The sequence below is a fragment of the Vulpes lagopus genome, chromosome 6, assembly GCF_018345385.1.
Source record: "Vulpes lagopus strain Blue_001 chromosome 6, ASM1834538v1, whole genome shotgun sequence".
In the NCBI taxonomy this organism is placed as follows: Eukaryota; Metazoa; Chordata; class Mammalia; order Carnivora; family Canidae; genus Vulpes; species Vulpes lagopus.
In genome coordinates, this window is record NC_054829.1 from 125,531,425 (window position 1) to 125,554,871 (window position 23,447).

Sequence of the window (23,447 nt, forward strand, 5' to 3'; positions counted from 1 at the left end):
TCCCGGAGGAGCAGGAGCTGCACCGACCTTCCCCGCGGAAAGGGGCTCCCCGGGAATTGGAGCAGGATCCCCAGAAAGGCGGGGACGCCCTCGGGCTCCCGGGGACAGTAACAGAGGAACTGCGCCCCGGAGAGTGCGCCGAGCTCCCTAAGGGCTGCAGCGCTCGGCGGGGCCCGGAGCAGCTCGGAGGGGCTCGGGCGGCGGCTCCGCGGAGGGGGCTGCGGGGCTCCGGGAACAGCTCGGCGGCGGCTTGGGCAGAGGAAGAAGCTCCGCGGAGGGGGCTGCGCGGCTCCGGGAACAGCTCGGAGGGGCTCGGGCGGCGGCTCCGCGGAGGGGACTGCACCGCCGGGAGCGCGAATCCAACAGCGCAGGCGCCGGAGCACAGGGCGCCGGGACACAGCCCAGGATCCGGCCTCCCCCGGGACAGGCAGAGGCCGGGAGGGCCCAGGACAGCAAGGACGCTCCTGCCTGGAGCTGAGCAGATCAGCGGCCCCGCCCTGGAGCCCCCAGGCCCTGCAGAAGGAGAGCCCCGGAGCTACTGCGGGGGCTGGATCCAGGGTCCCAGAGCTGCCCCCGCCACTGTGGCTTCTTCCCGGGGCCTCACGGGGTGAACAACCCCCACCGAGCCCTGCACCAGGCAGGGGCAGAGCAGCTCCCCCAAGTGCTAACACCTGAGAATCAGCACAGCAGGCCCCTCCCCCAGAAGACCAGCGAGACGGACCAGTTCCAAGGGAAATCAAGGGACTTAAACTACACAGAATCGGAAGATACTCCCCCGTGGTTTTTTTTTTGTTTTTTGTTTTTTTGTTTTTGTTTTTGTTTTTTTTTTGTTGTTTTTTTTTTTTGTTTTGTTTTGTGCTTTTTTTTCTCTCTTTCTTCTTGATTTCTGATTGCTTCCCCCACCCCCCCTTTTTTCTTTTTTCTCCTTTCTTTCTTTTTCTTTCTTTTTCTTCTCTTTTTCCCCTATTTTTTTCTTCTTTCTCTTTTTTCTTTTTCTCTTTTCTTTCCTTCTCTCTCTTTTTCTCCTTTTCCCAATACAACTTGTTTTTGGCCACTCTGCACTGAGCAAAATGACTAGAAGGAAAACCCCTCAAAAAAAAGAATCAGAAACAGCCCACTCTCCCACAGAGTTACAAAATATGGATTACAATTCAATGTCAGAAAGCCAATTCAGAAGCACTATTTTACAGCTACTGGTGGCTCTAGAAAAAACCATAAAGGACTCAAGAGACTTCATGACTGCAGAATTTAGATCGAATCAGGCAGAAATTAAAAATCAATTAAATGAGATGCAATCCAAGCTAGAAGTCCTAACGACGAGGCTTGACGAGGTGGAAGAACGAGTGAGTGACATAGAAGACAAGTTGATGGCAAAGAGGGAAACTGAGGAAAAAAGAGACAGGCAATTAAAAGACCATGAGGATAGATTAAGGGAAATAAATGATAGCCTGAGGAAGAAAAACCTACGTTTAATTGGGGTTCCCGAGGGCGCGGAAAGGGACAGAGGGCCAGAATATGTATTTGAACAAATCCTAGCTGAAAACTTTCCGAATCTGGGAAGGGAAACAGGCATTCAGATCCAGGAAATAGAGAGATCCCCCCCTAAAATCAACAAAAACCGTTCAACACCTCGACATTTAATAGTGAAGCTTGCAAATTCCAAAGATAAGGAGAAGATCCTTAAAGCAGCAAGAGAAAAAAAGTCCCTGACTTTTATGGGGAGGAATATTAGGGTAACAGCAGACCTCTCCACAGAGACCTGGCAGGCCAGAAAGGGCTGGCAGGATATATTCAGGGTCCTAAATGAAAAGAACATGCAACCAAGAATACTTTACCCCGCAAGGCTTTCATTCAAAATGGAAGGAGAGATAAAGAGCTTCCAAGACAGGCAGGAACTGAAAGAATATGTAACCTCCAAACCAGCTCTGCAAGAAATTTTAAGGGGGACTCTTAAAATTCCCCTTTAAGAAGAAGTTCAGTGGAACAATCCACAAAAACAAGGACTGAATAGATATGATGACACTAAACTCATATCTATCAATAGTAACTCTGAATGTGAACGGGCTTAATGACCCCATCAAAAGGCGCAGGGTTTCAGACTGGATAAAAAAGCAGGACCCATCTATTTGCTGTCTACAAGAGACTCATTTTAGACAGAAGGACACCTACAACCTGAAAATAAAAGGTTGGAGAACCATTTACCATTCAAATGGTCCTCAAAAGAAAGCAGGGGTTGCCATCCTTATATCAGATAAATTAAAATTTACCCCGAAGACTATAGTGAGAGATGAAGAGGGACACTATCTCATACTCAAAGGATCTATCCAACAAGAGGACTTAACAATCCTCAATATATATGCCCCGAATGTGGCAGCTGCCAAATATTTAAACCAATTAATAACCAAACTCAAGAAATACCTTGATAATAATACACTTATACTTGGTGACTTCAATCTAGCTCTTTCTACCCTGGATAGGTCTTCTAAGCACAATATCTCCAAAGAAACGAGAGCTTTAAATGATACACTGGACCAGATGGATTTCACAGATATCTACAGAACTTTACATCCAAACTCAACTGAATACACATTCTTCTCAAGTGCACATGGAACTTTCTCCAGAATAGACCACATACTGGGTCACAAATCGGGTCTGAACCGATACCAAAAGATCGGGATAGTCCCCTGTGTATTCTCAGACCATAATGCCTTGAAATTAGAACTTAATCACAACAAGAAATATGGAAGGACCACAAACACGTGGAGGTTAAGGACCATCCTGCTAAAAGATGAAAAGGTCAACCAGGAAATTAAGGAAGAATTAAAAAGATTCATGGAAACTAATGAAAATGAAGATACAACCGTTCAAAATCTTTGGGATGCAGCAAAAGCAGTCCTGAGGGGGAAATACATCGCAATACAAGCATACATTCAAAAACTGGAAAGATCTCAAATTCAAAAGCTCACCTTACACATAAAGGAACTAGAGAAAAAGCAACAAATAGACCCCACCCCCAGCAGAAGAAGAGAGTTAATTAAAATTCGAGCAGAACTCAATGATATCGAGACCAAAAGAACTGTGGAACAGATCAACAGAACCAGGAGTTGGTTCTTTGAAAGAATTAATAAGATAGATAAACCATTAGCCAACCTTATTAAAAAGAAGAGAGAGAAGACTCAAATTAATAAAATCATGAATGAGAAAGGGGACATCACTACCAACACCAAGGAAATACAAACGATTTTAAAAACATATTATGAACAGCTGTATGCCAATAAATTAGGAAATCTAGAAGAAATGGACGCATTCCTAGAAAGCCACAAACTACCAAAACTGGAGCAGGAAGAAATAGAAAACCTGAACAGGCCAATAACCAGGGAGGAAATTGAAGCAGTCATCAAAAACCTCCCAAGACACAAGAGTCCAGGGCCAGATGGCTTCCCAGGGGAATTCTATCAAACGTTTAAAGAAGAAATCATACCTATTCTACTAAAGCTGTTTGGAAAGATAGAAAGAGATGGAGTACTTCCAAATTCGTTCTATGAGGCCAGCATCACCTTAATTCCGAAACCAGACAAAGACCCCACCAAAAAGGAGAATTACAGACCAATATCCCTGATGAACATGGATGCAAAAATTCTCAACAAGATACTAGCCAATAGGATCCAACAACACATTAAGAAAATTATTCACCATGACCAAGTAGGATTTATCCCTGGGACACAAGGCTGGTTCAACACTCGTAAAACCATCAATGTGATTCATCATATCAGCAAGAGAAAAACCAAGAACCATATGATACTCTGATTAGATGCAGAGAAAGCATTTGACAAAATACAGCATCCATTCCTGATCAAAACCCTTCAGAGTGTTGGGATAGAGGGAACTTTCCTCGACATCTTAAAAGCCATCTACGAAAAGCCCACAGCAAATATCATTCTCAATGGGGAAGCACTGGGAGCCTTTCCCCTAAGATCAGGAACAAGACAGGGATGTCCACTCTCACCACTGCTGTTCAACATAGTTCTGGAAGTCCTCGCCTCAGCAATCAGACAACAAAAAGACATTAAAGGCATTCAAATTGGCAAAGAAGAAGTCAAACTCTCCCTCTTCGCCGATGACATGATACTCTACATAGAAAACCCAAAAGCCTCCACCCCCAGATTGCTAGAACTCATACAGCAATTTGGTAGCGTGGCAGGATACAAAATCAATGCCCAGAAATCAATGGCATTTCTATACACTAACAATGAGACTGAAGAAAGAGAAATTAAGGAGTCAATCCCATTTACAATTGCACCCAAAAGCATAAGATACCTAGGAATAAACCTAACCAAAGAGGTAAAAGATCTATACCCTAAAAACTATAGAACACTTCTGAAAGAAATTGAGGAAGACACAAAGAGATGGAAAAATATTCCATGCTCATGGATTGGCAGAATTAATATTGTAAAAATGTCAATGTTACCCAGGGCAATTTATACGTTTAATGCAATCCCTATCAAAATACCATGGACTTTCTTCAGAGAGTTAGAACAAATTATTTTTAGATTTGTGTGGAATCAGAAAAGACCCCGAATAGCCAGGGGAATTTTAAAAAAGAAAACCTTAGCTGGGGGCATCACAATGCCAGATTTCAGGTTGTATTACAAAGCTGTGGTCATCAAGACAGTGTGGTACTGGCACAAAAACAGACACATAGATCAATGGAACAGAATAGAGAACCCAGAAGTGGACCCTGAAATGTACGGCCATCTAATATTCGATAAAGGAGGAAAGACTATCCATTGGAAGAAAGACAGTCTTTTCAATAAATGGTGCTGGGAAAATTGGACATCCACATGCAGAAGAATGAAACTGGACCACTCTCTTTCACCATACACAAAGATAAACTCAAAATGGATGAGAGATCTAAATGTGAGACAAAAAAAAGAAAAAAAAAAAAAAAAAAAATAAATAAATGTGAGACAAGATTCCATCAAAATCCTAGAGGAGAACACAGGCAACACCCTTTTTGAACTTGGCCACAGTAACTTCTTGCAAGATACATCCACGAAGGCAAAAGAAACAAAAGCAAAAATGAATTATTGGGACTTCATCAAGATAAGAAGCTTTTGCACAGCAAAGGATACAGTCAACAAAACTAAAAGACAACCTACAGAATGGGAGAAGATATTTGCAAATGACATATCAGATAAAGGGCTAGTTTCCAAAATCTATAAAGAACTTATTAAACTCAACACCAAAGAAACAAACAATCCAATCATGAAATGGGCAAAAGACATGAAGAGAAATCTCACAGAGGAAGACATGGACATGGCCAACATGCACATGAGAAAATGCTCTGCATCACTTGCCATCAGGGAAATACAAATCAAAACCACAATGAGATACCACCTCACACCAGTGAGAATGGGGAAAATTAACAAGGCAGGAAACAACAAATGTTGGAGAGGATGCGGAGAAAAGGGAACCCTCTTACACTGTTGGTGGGAATGTGAACTGGTGCAGCCACTCTGGAAAACTGTGTGGAGGTTCCTCAAAGAGTTAAAAATAGACCTGCCCTACGACCCAGCAATTGCACTATTGGGGATTTACCCCAAAGATTCAGATGCAATGAAACGCCGGGACACCTGCACCCCGATGTTTCTAGCAGCAATGTCCACAATAGCCAAACTGTGGAAGGAGCCTCGGTGTCCATCGAAAGATGAATGGATAAAGAAGATTTGGTTTATGTATACAATGGAATATTACTCAGCAATTAGAAACGACAAATACCCACCATTTGCTTCAACGTGGATGGAACTGGAGGGTATTATGCTGAGTGAAATAAGTCAATCGGAGAAGGACAAACAGTGTATGTTCTCATTCATTTGGGGAATATGAATAATAGTGAAAGGGAATATAAAGGAAGGGAAAAGAAATGTTGGGAAATATCAGGAAGGGAGACAGAACATAAAGACTCCTAACTCGGGGAAACGAACTAGGGGTGGTGGAAGGGGAGGAGGGCGGGTGTTGGAGGGGAATGGGTGACGGGCACTGAGGTGGACACTTGACGGGATGAGCACTGGGTGTTTTTCTGTATGTTGGTAAATTAAACACCAATAAAAGTTAAAAAAAAAAAATAAAAAAAAAAAAATAAAAAAAAATAAAAATAAAAAAATAAAACGTAATGGCATCATTTACCATATGAATTATTATAATTAAGCATGTTAAGTGGGCTATGGCTCTCATGTCTGTGTTCTGAATACTCAAATATGAATACTGAAGATATTGTTCTTCATTGAGCCAATAAAAGTATCATCAAAGGAAGCAAATGACTGAAAGGAACTGTGGTCACTACAAATGTCAATGAAGCCAGAAATAGTCCTTTAAAAATCAGCTATGCTGCCAGTGAAAGCAGAAAGGGCAAAGCTTATGAGTCATTGACATAATCAAAGTAATACTTGAATGGGCTACTAATCAATTAAAAATACAAACTAAAATATTCCAGCGTTTTAATTCACATGGGCATATTCAATTTAAAAGACCATATTTCATGTGTAAAGAGATATAACATTTATATTTCCAAAAAAAATGTTTTTCTACATTTTTTAAAAAAGAATATAAAAGTGATCTAAAGCCATGGTCTGAAACTCATTCTGTACTTAAATGTGTATCTGGGAAGCAATAGAAATAATAAAGAACATTCTTCTTTTCCAATCTCCAAAAACACATTTAATCGGAATAATGTAACTGATGGATGTCCTCCACAAATATATGTAGAGGTGATGGACCATGCCCAAGTTGCTCATAAGGCACTTAATAAATGAAAACAAGAGAGAGACAGACAGAATAATCAAGAATTTCAGAAGGAGTAAGCTGTAGGTTTTTCCAGGTAGAGAGACATAAAAATGTCAGAATTATTATAAACTGTTTGATACATAAATATGTAATAATGTCTTGGTATCTCAAAAGAGATAATGCAACTTGCAAACACTCTTAGGTCAGAATTTATGTACTAATTTTATCTCACTCAGAAGTTAAATTAAAACAAGCCTTGACTCTGATTACATACTGATGCAAATTAGTTTACCAGACAGTTATGATAAAATGCATGTTTTGATAAAATTGTGCATCAGGACTCACAAAATGGAGGATGACCCAGTGGCCAGGCCCGTGTCACAAATCTAAACCAAAGCCGATCTGCATTTCTGGGAAGCACCTGTCAAGGAGAGCTAACATACATCAATCACAACCCTCTCATTCTGCTTTAGCTCGCTTACCTTATTCTAGAATCTAGGACCTGCCTAGCCTTATAAGGATATCCCCAACTCCTAGCCAATCATGGTCTATTTCTGCTCACCCCTTTTAATATTCTATAAAACTCATGTTTGTCCAAAATTACTAAGGCAGTGTGATCCACTTCTTGTGAAGCAATGAATTTCTCCAATCTATGAATCTTTTTCCCTTAAATAAAAAACACCAAATTCATTTCTAATTGTTCTAGTTTTGTCACTTGACAAGTTATACCAACCCATAGGCACATGTTGATGCTACCTAACATGCCACTTATTATATAAATGAATATTATATAAAATATTCAACTCACAATTTAAATTATAACAAGGAAAGTTTTTAACAATTTATCCAAATGCCCACTAAAATATTTATAAAAAAGGAAAGAATAAGATAGGAAATTTAATCTTTATTGAAAAATAAGACTATTGTCAACATATGAGTAGTTTCGTTTAATTATACTTAAGAATTTCATTAAGAAAAATCCAATCAAGGGAAATAAAAACAAAAATAAACACTTGTGACTATAACAAAACAAAAAGCTTCTGCACAATGCAGGAAACAATCAATAGAACTAAAAGGCAACCTGTGGAATAGAAGATATTTGTAAATGATATATCCAACAAAGGATTAGTATCCAAAATACATAAAAAATTATAAAACTCAACACCCCAAAAAACAAATAATCCAATTAAAAAATGGACAAATGGCATGAATAGACATTTCTCCAAAGAAGACATCCAAGTGCCTAACACATGAAAAGATGCTCAACATCAATCAGCAGGGAAATGCAAATCAATATTATAGTGAGATATCACTTTACAGCTGTCAGAAGGGATAAAATAAAAAACACAAGTAACAAGTGTTGGTGAGTATACAGAGAGAAAGGAACCCTTGTGCACTGTGTAGGAGTGCAAACTAGTGTGCTCTCTATGGAAAACTGTATGGAGGTTCCTCAAAAAGTTAAAAATAGAACGACTCTACGGTCCAGTAATCCTACTACTGGGTATTTACCCTCAAAGTACAAAAACACTAGTTCAAAGGGATGCATGCATCCTTATGTTTATTGTAGCATTATTTAAGATAGTCAAATTATGGAAGCAGCCCAAGTGTCCATTGAGAAATGAATGGATAAAGAAGATGTGCTATGTACACACACATACACACACACACACATGCTGGAATATTATTCAGCCATTAAAAAGAAATCATGCCATTTGCAATGACATGGATGGAGCTATAGAGTATAATACTAAATGGAAATAAGTCAGCCAGAGAAAGGCAAATACCATATGATTTCATTTATATGTGTAATTTAAGAAATAAATTAGCAAAGAAAAGAGATAGAGAGAAACTGACTCTTAACTATAAAGAACAAATTGATGATTTCCAGATGGAAGGTGAGTGGAGGGATGGATGAAATAGGTGATGGGGTTTAAAGAGTACACCTATCATAACATGATGAGCACTGAGTAATGTTACAGAATTATTGAACCACTATGGTATACCCCTGAAAACTAATATAACATGGTATGTTACCTATATTGGAATTAAAATTAAAAAAACGATAAAATTTTAATCCCTCTTTCACATTTAAAATGCATCAGCCTCATGAACACAAAATAAGGTAGAAATATGCTTTATCCCTCCTTCAAAGTACAAACCAGAGACCCTTACGGTGTAGCAACCATACTCTAAAACCTGGCAGTGCTCCATTGCTATAGATTGGCAGTTTTCGAAGAAGGTACTTCCCATTCCTTAAAAATGAACCTTAATTCTTTATGCCTTGAAAATATACAACTTCTCTGTAATTTAAGATACTTTAAGGAGCATCTGAATGACTCAATTAGGTAAGCATCTGACTCGTGATTTTGGCTCAGGTCATGATCTCAGAGTTGTGAGATCAAGCTCTGTGTCAGGCTCCATGCTGGGCATGGAGATTGCTTAAGAATCCTATCTCCTTCCCCTCCTCCTCTAAAAATAAATATATTAATTAATTAATTAATTAAATATCTTAAAAACAGAATTTAGAGATTTTTTAAAAATATGCTCAATGCTCAGCATGTGGCCTAATATAGGACTTGTACTCACAACATTGAGACCAAGACTTAAACTGAAATCAAGAGTCAGACACTTATCCCCCACCCCTGAGCCACCCAGGCACCCCAGCTGTAGAATTTTTAAATCAGTAATTGACAGTAATCAAGGAGAAATAAATTACATTCAAAATATTGACATATAACAGATATAATGACATACATAGAAGATGAACCTTAAAATAACAAAGTTTATTCTTTTCAAGTGTACTTGGAACAATTACCAAAACATATGCTCTTCTTCACTCTATTCAAAAATTTGGAACTAGGAAAATCATGTATTTCCTAAATATACCAAAAATGTATCCATGAAGACACAAAGAGTAATCTTATACTTAGTGATGAATTATTACGAGATTTATTGCTAAAGTCAGAAGTGATACAGAGATACCTGCTATGCAGGTTCTATTCAATATTATAGAAGAAGTGGTAGGCAACTGTATTTGGGCAAGAAAAGTTCTTATAAAATGGCAGTTAAGGGAATAAGAAATTAAAAAATATATATGTACTAAGCTTTCGTTATTCATAGCCACTTGACTGTGATGATAGAATATTAAAAAGTATCCATAAAATATTACAATTAATAAAGAATTTAGCCAGATATATGGATTAAAAAACATGTTATAAGCCATAAAGCATTTTTATGCACCACAAATAATATAAAAATTATTATATTAATGTTGGGGCACCTGGGTGATTCAGTCAGTAAAGCATCTGAATCCTGATTTTGGCTCAGGTCACCATCTCAGGGTCCTGGGATTGAGCTCCCCCATCCCCCTAATGCCCTGTGAGCTCTTCACTCACCAGGGAGTCTGCTCAGGAATTTCTCTCCCTCTTCATCCATCCCTTCCTCACCCTACTCTCTCTCTGTCTCTCTCAAATAAGTAAGTAAGTAAATAATAAATAAATAAGTAAATAAATAAATAAATAAATAAATAAATCTTTTTTAAAAATGCTAAATCTATGGATCCCTGGGTGGCGCAGCGGTTTGGCGCCTGCCTTTGGCCCAGGGCGCGATCCTGGAGACCCGGGATCGAATCCCACGTCAGGCTTCCGGTGCATGGAGCCTGCTTCTCCCTCTGCCTATGTCTCTGCCTCTCTCTCTTTCTCTCTCTGTGACTATCATAAATAAATAAAAATTAAAAATTAAAAAAAAAAAAAAATGCTAAATCTCATTTAATTTTCAATAGATTAAAAAATCAAGTATCTAAAAATAAATCTAATGCAAGATTTGCAAACTGGTACATGGAAAACTTCCTGACGTTAATGATAGACTTCTGTAGAAACCTTAAAGAGAGGAATATAGAATATTCATGAAGTGGAATGTTGACCATTTGAATAACATAAATTTCTCCAACTCATTTATAAATCTAATACTATCCAGATTAGAATACAAGCTGGAAAAAAATGAATACAAGCTGGAACCTGTGTGTGTGTGTGTGTATGTGTGTGTGTTTGTGTGTGTAAATGAAGAAACTGACAAGCTGTTTCCACTATGTGTATGGGAATATAAAGAATGAAGAACAGTAAAGTCAATCTCAAAGAAGAAATCTAGAGGATCCATATTATCAGATATCAAGATTACATTAACTATCATAATTAAGAAAGTGTTAATAGGGTCTAGAAAAAGATATATCTAAGTCTGCTGATTACAGCACAGCACACTGGGAAGCAATGATTATTCTATGACTGTGCTAAGTCACTTAGACAATTACATTAAAAAATTAACCTTAACCTCTAACTCACACCATAAACAAAAATCAATAATGTAGAATAAACATGATAGATAAAACAACAATGCTTTTAAAAGAAAAATGGAAAACTATCCTTATGATCTTAGGTAATCAAAGATTTCTTTAAAAAGACAAAACAATAAGCATAAAGAAAAAAATGGCAATTTGAACTATGGTAAAATTTGATGAAAATAAATTAATAATGGAAAAATTGGGGCACCTGAGTGGCTCATCAGTTGAGTGACCAACACTTGGTTTTGGCTCAGGTGCGTTAGTAGGATCGAGTCCCACTTAGGGCTCTGGGCTTAGTGTGGAGTTGACCTCAGATTCTCTATCTCTCAAATAAGTAATAAAATATTTTCAAAAATGGAAAATTATTTAACATTTACATGTTAAATTAATATATATTTAATAAGGGATCCCTGGGTGGCGCAGCGGTTTAGTGCCTGCCTTTGGCCCAGGGCACGATCCTGGAGACCCAGGATCGAATCCCACGTCAGGCTCCCTGCATGGAGCCTGCTTCTCCCTCCGCCTATGTCTCTGCCTCTCTCTCTGTGATGACTATCATAAATAAATAAAATTTAAATATATATATATATATATTTAATAATTATATGCTAAATATTTAAGTATGTTTTATATACATGTATCTGACAATATAAACATAATAAACAAAAACAAACTCTTACAAGTCAATGTTATAAAGGAAGAAAACAAAAGGAAAAAATAGAAAAATAAAAAAAAAATAGAAAAATACATGAACAGCCTCTTCAAAAGTGAAATATTCAAGAGGCAAATAAGTATATGAAGAGTGCTCAAATTCATTAGTCATTAAAGAAATGTAAAATAAAATAGGCTGTCCCACTGTATATCCACCAGAAGGTTAAAAATGAAAAAAGATTATTTGAAGTATTGGCAAGTGTATGAAAAAACTTGAATTCTCATATGCTGCTGGCAGTTTAAATTTACACTATTTACAAAATTGCTATGCTGTCTTTTTACAACATAATGCACACATATCCCATGAACCAACTATTGCCAGCTTACATATGTATCTACAAATATGTAAAACTACATTTGCCAAAAGATAGGCAATATTTGTTCATAGCAATAATATGTGGTATCAACTAAGAAAACACCCCATACTCATCAGCAAGACAATAAATAAATACATACAATGGCCTACTATATAGCAAGGAGGAAAACAAATTACATCTTTGTGCTACAACATGGATAACTCACACTAACATAATGTTGAAAGAATCAAGACGCAAAAGAGACAGGCTATATATATTTGATATATATATATGAATAGGTATATGTATTTTATATGTATTAAAAATGTAAAAAGGAAGGCAGCAGTAATAATACTAAAGTATGGGGAAGAAGTCAGGATAAACATTACCCTTCAGAGTTGATAATGATTGCAAAATATAAGCATAATGTGAACACTTTCTGAAATGCTGGTAAAGTTCTGTTTCTATATCAGATAGTATTTACAACAGTAATATTTACTCTAATTTTATCAAGATCTACATTTAAAATCAGCATGCTATTTTTCTAAGTGTGTTACAGTTCAATAAGCATCTATTCAAAATACATGCAAAAGATAAAATACAAATTATAAGTAATAAATACCCAAATTTAGAATCTATATTTTAATGAATGTAACTTGATTCAGAAATTGCACTATAATTTTAACAAAATAATGTTATTTATAATTTCCTTTCAATGACCATTTAATTGTCAAAAAAAAACCTACTATGTTCCATTCATCATCTGCATAGGCCACATAGGTAAAACTTCAAGAAAATTTGAATTGTATACAGTTGCAAAATATTTCTCTCCTGCTTTATACAATTTCATGAGTATATCATTAATGGATGTGTTACTCCAAGATCATGAATTGGAATACCAAGTGAAGGAAGTTCTGCAATACTGAACCTGATACTTCATCATGCAAAACCAATTTCTCTGGTCCTTTCCAAAGGAAGATATGGCAAGGTAATTAATAAGCTTTCCTTAGCATTTCTTCTCAAATCCTCCTTATGCTCCAAAGTCCATCTCCAACACTGGCAGCATCCCAGCCCATAAATTCTGTACCAATGTATTCAGTCACTTTTTTTGCTTTAAAACACAGGGCAAAAATAGAGAGTATTTTTCTGGAGACTGAAACATGTAGGAAAGTTTATGTTTAGTATTACGGGATGCCATATGTGAGCAATAGGTGCTGAATTTACATGCAGATGTGCTAGTGGTATGATGAAGTCTTTACACGCAGGCTCATAACAACTTACATCTTCATGATGTAATTTATAAGCCATTTTTTAAAAAGATTTTATTTATTTATTTATGAGAGACAGAGAAAGAGAGGCAGAGACACAGGCAGAGGGAGAAGCAGGCTCTCTGCAGGGAGCCCAACTCAGGACTCATCCTGGAAACCCAGGATTATACCCTAAACCAAAAGCAGGGTCCCCAAGTCACCTGTCCCCTCCAACTTACCTAGATAACTTTCAAATCATCCTGAAAACTATGAATTTGACCTGAGATTTAAAGAGAGAACATCTGGAATGCTACAGAGAGAAGAGTTTGTGCTTCTAACAAGTACAACTTGTTTTTAGCCACTCTGCACTGAGCAAAAGGACTAGAAAGAAGAACTCACACAAAAGAAAGAATCAGAAACAGTACTCTCTGCCACAGAGTTACAGAATTTGGATTACAATTCAATGTCAGAAAGCTAATTCAGAAGCACAATAAAGCTACTGGTGGCTCTGGAAAAAAAGCATAAAGGATTCAAGAGATTTCATGACGGCAGAATTTAGATCTAATCAGGCTGAAATTAAAAATCAATTAAATGAGATGCAATCCAAACTGGAGGTCCTAACGATGAGGGTTCATGAAGTAGAAGAAAGAGTGAGTGACACAGAAGACAAGTTGATGGCAAAGAAGGAAGCTGAGGAAAAAAAGAGAAAACAATTAAAAGACCATGAGGAAAGGTTAAGGGAAATAAATGACAGGCTCAGAAGGAAAAATCAACATTTAATTGGGATTCCAGAGGGCGCTGAGAGGGGCAAAGGACTAGAAAGCATATTTGAACAAATCATAGCTGAGAACTTCCCTAACTTGGGGAGGGAAACAGGCATTAAGATCCAGGATTGGAGAGATCCCCCCTAAAATCAATTTAAAATTCAACACCTAGGCATTTAATAGTGAAACTTGCAAACTCCAAAGATAAAGAGAAAATCCTTAAAGCAACAAGAGACAAGAGATCCCTAACTTATATGGAGAGAAATATTAGATTAACAGCAGACGTCTCCACAGGGACCTGGCAGGTCAGAAAGGGCTGGCAGGATATATTCAGGGTGCCAAATGAGAAGAACATGCAGTCAAGAATATTTTATTGAGAAAGGCTCTCATTCAGAATAGAAGTAGAAATAAAGACCTTCCAAGATAGGCAAAAACTGAAAGAATATGTGCCATCAAACCAGCTCTACAAAAAATATTAAGGGGAACTCTATAAAAGAAAGAGGACGTCCAAAGAAACAATCCACAAAAACAAGGACTGAATAGGTATTATGGCGACACTAAATTCAGATCTTTCAATAGTAATTCTAAACGTGAATGGGCTTAATGATCCCATCAAAAGGCACAGGATTTCAGACTGGATAAAAAGCAAGACCATCTATGTGCTGTCTACAAGAGACTCATTTTAGACCTAAGGACACCTACAGTCTTAAAATGAAAGGGTGAAGAACCATTTACCATTCAAATGGTCCTCAAAAGAAAGCAGGGGTAGCCATCCTTATATCAGATAAACTAAGTTTATCCTGAAGACGGTAGTAAGAGATGAAGAGGGACACTATGTCATACTTAAAGGATCTATCCAACAAGAGGACCTAACAGTCATGAATATTTATGCCCCAAATGTGGGAGCTGCCAAGTATATCAATTAATTAATAACCAAAGTTAAGACGTACTTAGATAATACACTTATACTAAGATACTTCAACACAACGCTTTCTGCAAATGACAGATCTTCTAAGCACAACATCTCTAAAGAAACAAGAGCTTTAAAAGATACACCGGACCAGATGGATTTCACAGATATTTACAGAACTTTACATCCAAACACAACTGAATACACCTTCCTCTCAAGGGCACATAGAACTTTCTCCAGAATAGACCACATACTGGGTCACAAATCCAGGTCTTAATTGATACCAAAAGATTGGGATTGTCCCCTGCATAGTTTCAGACCATAATGCTTTGAAACTTGAACTCAATCACAAGAAGAAATTCAAACACGTGGAGGCTAAAGACCATCCTGCTAACAGATGAAAGGGTCAACCAGGCCAGGAAATTAGAGAAGAATTAAAAACATTCATGGAAACTAATGAAAATGAAATTACAACCATTCAAAATATTTGGGATATGGCAAAAACAGTCCTGAGAGGGAAATATATTGCAATACAAGCATCCCTAAAAAAAAGGGGGGGGGGACTCAAATATATAAGCTAACCTTGCACCTAAAGGAACTGGAGAAAGAACAGCAAATAAAACCTACACCCAACAGAAGAGAGTTAATAAAGATTCAAGGAGAACTAAATGAAATAGAGACCAAAAGAACTGTAGAACAGATCAACAAAACCAGGTGCTGGTTCTTTGAAAGAATTAATAAGATAGATAAACCATTAGCCAGCCTTATTAAAAAACAAAAGAGAAAAGACTCTAATTAATAAAATCATGAATTAAAAAGGAGAGATCACAACCAATACCAAGGAAATAAAAACAATTTTAAAAACATATTATGAGCAGCTATACGCCAATAAATTAGGCAAACTATAAGAAATGGACGCATTTCTGGAAAACCACAAACTACCAAACCTGGAACAGGAAGAAATAGAAAACCTCAACAGGCCAATAACCAGGAAAGAAATTAGATCGTCATTGGAAACCTCCCAAAACACAAAAGTCCAGCTGGCTTCCCAGGGGAATTATATCAAACTTTAAGGAAGAAACCATACCTATTCTACTAAAGCTGTTCCACAGGATATAAAAGGAAGGAATACTTCCAAACTCATTCTGTGAGGCCAGGATCACCTTAATTCCAAAACCAGACAAAGACCTCACCAAAAAAGGAGAATTATAAACCAATATTCCTGATGAACACAGATGCAAAAATCCTCAACAAGATACTAGCCAATAGGATCCAACAGTACACTAAAAGATTATTCACCATGACCAAGTGGAATTTATCCCCGGGATGCCAGGCTGGTTCAACACTCGTAAAGTAATCAATGTGGTAGATCATATCAACAAGAGAAAAAACAAGAACCGTATGATCCTCTCAAGAGATGCAGAGAAAGCATTTGACAAAATACAGCATCCATTCCTGATCAAAACTCTTCAGAGTGTAGGGATAGAGGTAATATTCCTCAGCATCTTAAAAGCCATCTACGAAAAGCCCACAGCAAATATCATTCTCAATGGGGAAGCACTGGGAGCCTTTCCCCTAAGATCAAGAACATGACAGAGATGTCCATTCTCACCACTGCTATTCAACATAGTACGAGAAGTCCTAGCCTCAGCAATCGGACGACAAAAAGAAATAAAAGGCATTCAAATTGGCAAAGAAGAAGTCAAACTCTCCCTCTTCATAGATGACATGATACACCACGTATAAAACCCAAAAGACTAAACCCAAGATTGCTAGAACTCATACAGCAATTCGGCAGTGTGGCAGGATACACAATCAATTCCCAGAAATCAGTGGCATTTCTATACACTAACAATGAGACTGAAGAAAGGGAAATTAAGGAGCCAATCCCATTTACAATGGCACCCAAAAGCATAAGATACCTAGGAATAAACCTAACCAAAGAGGAAAGGATCTATACCCTAAAAACTATAGAACACTTCTGAAAGAAATTGAGGAAGACACAAGGAGATGGAAAAATATTCCATGCTCATGGATTGGAAGAATTAATATTGTGAAAATGTCAATGCTACCCACGGCAATTTACACATTCAATGGAATTCCTATCAGAATGCCATGGGCTTTCTTCAGAGAGTTGGAACAAATAATCTTAAGATTTGTGTGGAATCAGAAAAGGCTCCAAAAGCCAGGAGAATATTGAAAAAGAAAACCATAGCTGGGGGCATCACAATGCCAGATTTCAGGTTGTATTACAGAGCTGTGGTCATCAAGACAATGTGGTCCTGGCACAAAAACAGACACATAGATCAATGGAACAGAATAGAGAATCCAAAAGTGGACCCTCAACTTTATGGTCAACTAATATTTGACAAAGCAGGAAAGACTATCCACTGGACAAAGGACAGTCTCCTCAATAAATGGTGCTGGGACAATGGGACAGCCACATGCAGAAGAATAAAATTGGACCATTCTCTGACACCATACACAAAGATAACTCAAAATGGATGAAAGATCTAAATGTGAGACAAGATTCCATCAAAACCCTAGAGAAGAACATAGGAAACACCCTTTTAGACCTTGGGCAAAGCAACTTCTTGCAAGACACATTTAGGAAAGCAAGGAAAACAAAAGCAAAAATGAACTATTGGGACTTCATCAAGATAAGAAGCTTCTGCAAAGCAAAAGAAACAGTCAACAAAACTAAAAGACAACCTACAGAATGGGAGAAGATACTTGCAAATGACTTATCAGATAAAGGGCTAGTATCCAAGATGTGTAAAGAACTTATTCAACTCAACAGCAAAGAAACAAACAATCCAATCATCAAATGGGCAAAAGATCTGAACAGAAATCTCACAGAGGAAGACATAGACATGGCCAACAAGCACATGAGAAAATGCTCCGCATCACTTGCCATCAGGGAAATACAAATCAAAACCACAATGAGATACCACCTCACACCAGTGAGAATGGGGAACATTAACAAGACAGGAAATCACAAATGTTGGAGAGGATGTGGAGAGAGGGGAACCCTCCTACACTGTTGGTGGGAACGTGAACTGGTGCAACCACTCTGGAAAACTGTGTGGAGGTTCCTCAAAGAGTTAAAAATAGAGCTCCCCTACAACCCAGCAATTGCCCTGCTGGGGATTTTCCCCAAAGATACAGATGCAGTGAAACACTGGGACACTTGCTCCCCAATGTTCATAGCAGCAATGTCCACAATAGCCAAACTGTGGAAGGAGCCTTGGTGTCCATCGACAGATGAATGGATAAAGATGTGGTCTATGTAAACAATGGAATATTACTCAGCCATTAGAAACAATGAATACCCACCATTTGCTTCAACGTGGATGGACCTGGAGGGTATTATGCTGAGTGAAGTAAGTCAATCAAAGAAGGCTAAACATATGGTCTCATTCATTTGGGGAATATAAAAAATAGTGAAAGGGAATAAAGGGGAAAGTAGTGAAAATGAGTGGGAAATATCAGTGAGGGCAACAGAACATGAGAGATATCTAACTCTGAGAAATGAACAAGGGGTGGAGGAAAGGGAGGTGGGGGGGTGATTGGGTGATGGACACTGAGGGGCGCACTTGACGGGATGAGCACTGGGTGTTATACTATATGTTGGCAAATTGAACTCCAATAAAAAATAAACCAAAAAAATTAAATTTTGTAAATGTAAATTCAAACAAATTATATTAAATGCTAAAAATGAATATTCCAAATGAATTATTATTTTAATACAGTTTAATATATTCTATTCTGAGAAGGATTATTTTATATCTATTTTATCTCTATGGCAGAGGCAGTCTATAATGATGGTGTGCTACTGTGCATCTCTTCCACATGGAGATGAAAGCCACGTTAGGAACACTTATATAGCCAAAAAAGGGCAAATTCTATAATCAGGTATTTACTATTTTGACATCTAAACATAAGGAAATGAAAGAGAGAATGTTAATAATAGACCACAAATCACAATTATGTCTTGTATGTGGCCATTACATTGAAAGTAGAAAAAAAATTGAAAATATTATTCTATTGTTCTAAACCTACAATCCAATTCAGCAAAAAAGTTGCTTCCATCACTGATGAACAAACGATGTTCTCCTACATGTCTTCATTATTATTAATGTAAAATAAAAAATATCAGCCAACATTCATGCCAGGACTATACTTGCTAGTCAAACATTCATAGGTCAGCCATGTATACAGGAATAAATAAAAAAAGATCAATATAAACATTCTGTGTATAATTATTAGCTATCCATAATTTACAGAAATAATATTGAATATATTATTACTTATAAGTAATATGATATACAATCTTTGCAGCAATAAAATGTATAAGTGTATATACATGTAGGTATATGCATGTTTTTATGAGAGCCTGTTTTGAAAGAATCAAGATGAGAGCCTGTTGAGAGCTTGCTGTTAAATATTTACCAGCAAAACAATAAAAGAGATCAAGTATTTAATAAATTCATTTTTGTGAGTGAATGTGATACAGAGGACCTCCAAAAGGACAGGGTCCAGAGGAAGTTCCCCTCCCACCTGCATCTAAGATTGTTAGGGAAGTTAACCAACTCTCCCAAGGCCCACAGTTTATAAATGGCATAGAAAGCCTTACAACTATAAAGACAATTGTAGAAGTTGAAGACATGATTGATCTATTTCAATGTTTATTCCCACTCAACATATTGCCTTCTAAGCTTTCTTTTTTTTGTTGTTGTTGTTCAAAGCATGATCTTAAAGATATGTTTAAGTTAATGGATGTAATGCAGGGTTCCTACACTGTATTGGCACATGTTGGTGGCCCTCTGTGCCCTAGATGTATATGCACACAGGGTGCAAGTAAAAATCTACAGAGTGAAAGTTGGTTTGGATCCTCTTCATTTCATTTGTTTAGCTTTTCTGTTATTTTTCTTTACTTACATGCATTCCTGTGAATAAATCCTTGTTAAGTTAAAAAAAAAAAAAGAAAAAGAAAGCCTTAAAACTGAAAGTCTAACGTGGAAGTCATGCTTTTTCGACTGCAGTGTCTTCTGAGATCATGTCATGCATCTAAAAAAAGCATACGTTTTCATAGTAGAAAAACGAAGTAGGAAAGATATTTTTAAAAATCAAGCACCATCTTTAGTTTTGTAAAATTGGGAAGATATAAGAGAAATAACTTTATAATGTTAACTATTAAAACAGCAAACATCTTGCTAAATAGCTAGAAGTATTTGCAAGACGCTATCACCCCTGCTAATGAACATTTTCCTGGAAGTCTTAGCTAAGGCAATATGTAAACAAGTAAACATGAGTAGTTTAATGATCCGAATACAACTAATAATTTTATTGCAGTTTGGCACATAAAGTATTATTATTTAATTACAAAATTTGAGGTGATAAACCAATGGTAGAATTACTAAGAAGGTGATCCAAATTCTTCGGGAGTCATTATCAGGTATTGGTAAAAATTCTAAACTCTGGAGACAAAGTGCATAAATTCAAATACCAGCTCTTCATCTTACATAAATTAGCACATATTATTAAGATCTCTGGGCCTCAGTGTCATCATTAGTATGTAGATAATACTTCCACCCATAGCAACATATGATTTGTTATACAGACAATACATTGGAAACAACATATATCATATGAAAATTCATATTGAAAAACTGACACCAAAATAGGAGATCACTGTTGTAAACCTTATAAAATTAAACATAATTACATTATCTTGGTAGATTGACTGGAATTACTGAACCGATAAGGCTTTCTGCGATGTAACACAAATCCGAGAGGTTGTGCAGATAATTAGTGTTGCTTTCTTCTAAATGAACAGCCCTCTGTGAGTCCGGCCTTTCCTACCGTCAACTGGCACAGCTCGGTTGATCAATGTGATTCGTCATATCAGCAAGAGAAAAAATAAAAACCATATGATCCTCTCAAGAGATGCAGAGAAAGCATTTGACAAAATACAGCATCCATTCCTGATCAAAACTCTTCAGAGTGTAGGGATAGAAGGAACATTCCTCAGCATCTTAAAAGCCATCTACGAAAAGCCCACAGCAAATATCATTCTCAATGGGGAAGCACTGGGAGCCTTTCCCCTAAGATCAGGAACAAGACAGGGATGTCCACTCTCACCACTTCTATTCAACATAGTACTGGAAGTCCTCGCCTCAGCAATCAGATGACAAAAAGAAATAAAAGTCATTCAAATTGTCAAAGAGGAAGTCAAGCTCTCCCTCTTCTCAGATGACATGATACACCACGTAGAAAACCCAAAAGACTCCACCTCAAGATTGCTAGAACTCATACAGCAATTCAGCAGTGTGGCAGGATACACAATCAATTCCCAGAAATCAGTGGCATTTCTATACACTAACAATGAGACTGAAGAAAGGGAAATTAAGGAGCCAATCCCATTTACAATGGCACCCAAAAGCATAAGATACCTAGGAATAAACCTAACCAAAGAGGTAAAGGATCTATACCCTAAAAACTATAGAACACTTCTGAAAGACATTGAGGAAGACACAAAGAGATGGAAAAATATTCCATGCTCATGGATTGGAGGAATTAATATTGTGAAAATGTCAATGTTACCCAGGGCAATTTACACGTTTAATGCAATCCCTATCAAAATACCATGGACTTTCTTCAGAGAGTTGGAACAAATTATTTTAAGATTTGTGTGGAATCAGAAAAGACCCCAAATAGCCAGGAATATATTAAAAGAGAAAACCATAGCTGGGGGCATCACAATGCCACATTTCAGGTTGTACTACAAAGCTGTGGTCATCAAGACAGTGTGGTACTGGCACAAAAACAGACACATAGATCAATGGAACAGAATAGAGAATCCAGAAGTGGACCCTGAACTTTATGGTCAACTATATTTGACAAAGAGGAAAGACTATCCACTGGAAAAAAAGACAGTCTCTTCAATAAATGGTGCTGGGACAATGGGACAGCCATGTGCAGAAGAATGAAACTAGACCACTCTCTTGCACCAGACACAAAGATAAACTCAAAATAGATGAAAGATCTAAATGTGAGACAAGATTCCATCAAAATCCTAGAGGAGAACACAGGCAACACCCTTTTTGAACTCGGCCACAGTAACTTCTTGCAAGATTCATCCATGAAGGCAAAAGAAACAAAAGCAAAAATGAACTATTGGGACTTCATCAAGATAAGAAGCTTCTGCACAGCGAAAAAAATAGTCAACAAAAGTAAAAGACAACCTACAGAATGGGAGAAGATATTTTCAAATGACGTATCAGATAAAGAGCTAGTATCCAAGATCTATGAAGAACTTATTAAACTCAACAGCAAAGAAACAAACAATCCAATCATCAAATGGGCAAAAGACATGAAGAGAAATCTCACAGAGGAAGACATGGACATGGCCAACAAGCACATGAGAAAATGCTCCGCATCCCTTGCCATCAGGGAAATACAAATCAAAACCACAATGAGATACCACATCACACCAGTGAGAATGGGGAACATTAACAAGGCAGGAAACCACAAATGTTGGAGAGGATGCGGAGAAAGGGGAACCCTCTGCACTGTTGGTGGGAATGTGACCTGGTGCAGCCACTCTGGAAAACTGTGTGGAGGTTCCTCAAAGAGTTAAAAATAGACCTGCCCTACGACCCAGCAATTGCCCTGCTGGGGATTTACCCCAAAGATACAGATGCAGTGAAACACCGGGATACCTGCACCCCGATGTTTCTAGCAGCAATGGCCACAACAGCCAACTGTGGAAGGAGCCTCAGTGTCCATTGACAGATGAATGGATAAAGAAGAAGTGGTCTATATATACAGTGGAATATTCCTCAGCCATTAGAAATGACAAATACCCACCATTTGCTTCAATGTGGATGGAACTGGAGGGTATTATGAGGAGTGAAATGAGTCAATCGGAGAAGGACAAACATTATATGGTCTCATTCATTTGGGGAATATAAAAAATAGTGAAAGGGAATAAAGGGGAAAGGAGAAAAAATGAGGGGGAAATATCAGAAAGGGAGACAGAACGTGAGAGACTCCTAACTCTGGGAAACAAACTAGGGGTGGGGGAAGGGGTTGTGGGCGGGGGGTGGGGGTGACTGGGTGATGGGCACTGAGGGAGGCACTTGATGGGATGAGCACTGGGTGTTATTTTATATGTTTGCAAATTGAAGACCAATAAAAATAAATTTATAAAAAAAAATAAATAAATAAAATAAAACCTTAAAAAAAAAAAAAACACCATTGAACTGTTTGTTGCTACTGTCACTACTAACTACTCCTTCTGTCACTACTAAAAGTACACACTAGGGATGCCTGGGTGGCTCAGTGGTTGAGCATCTGCCTTTGGCCCAGGGTGTGATCCTGGAGTCCTGGGATCGAGTC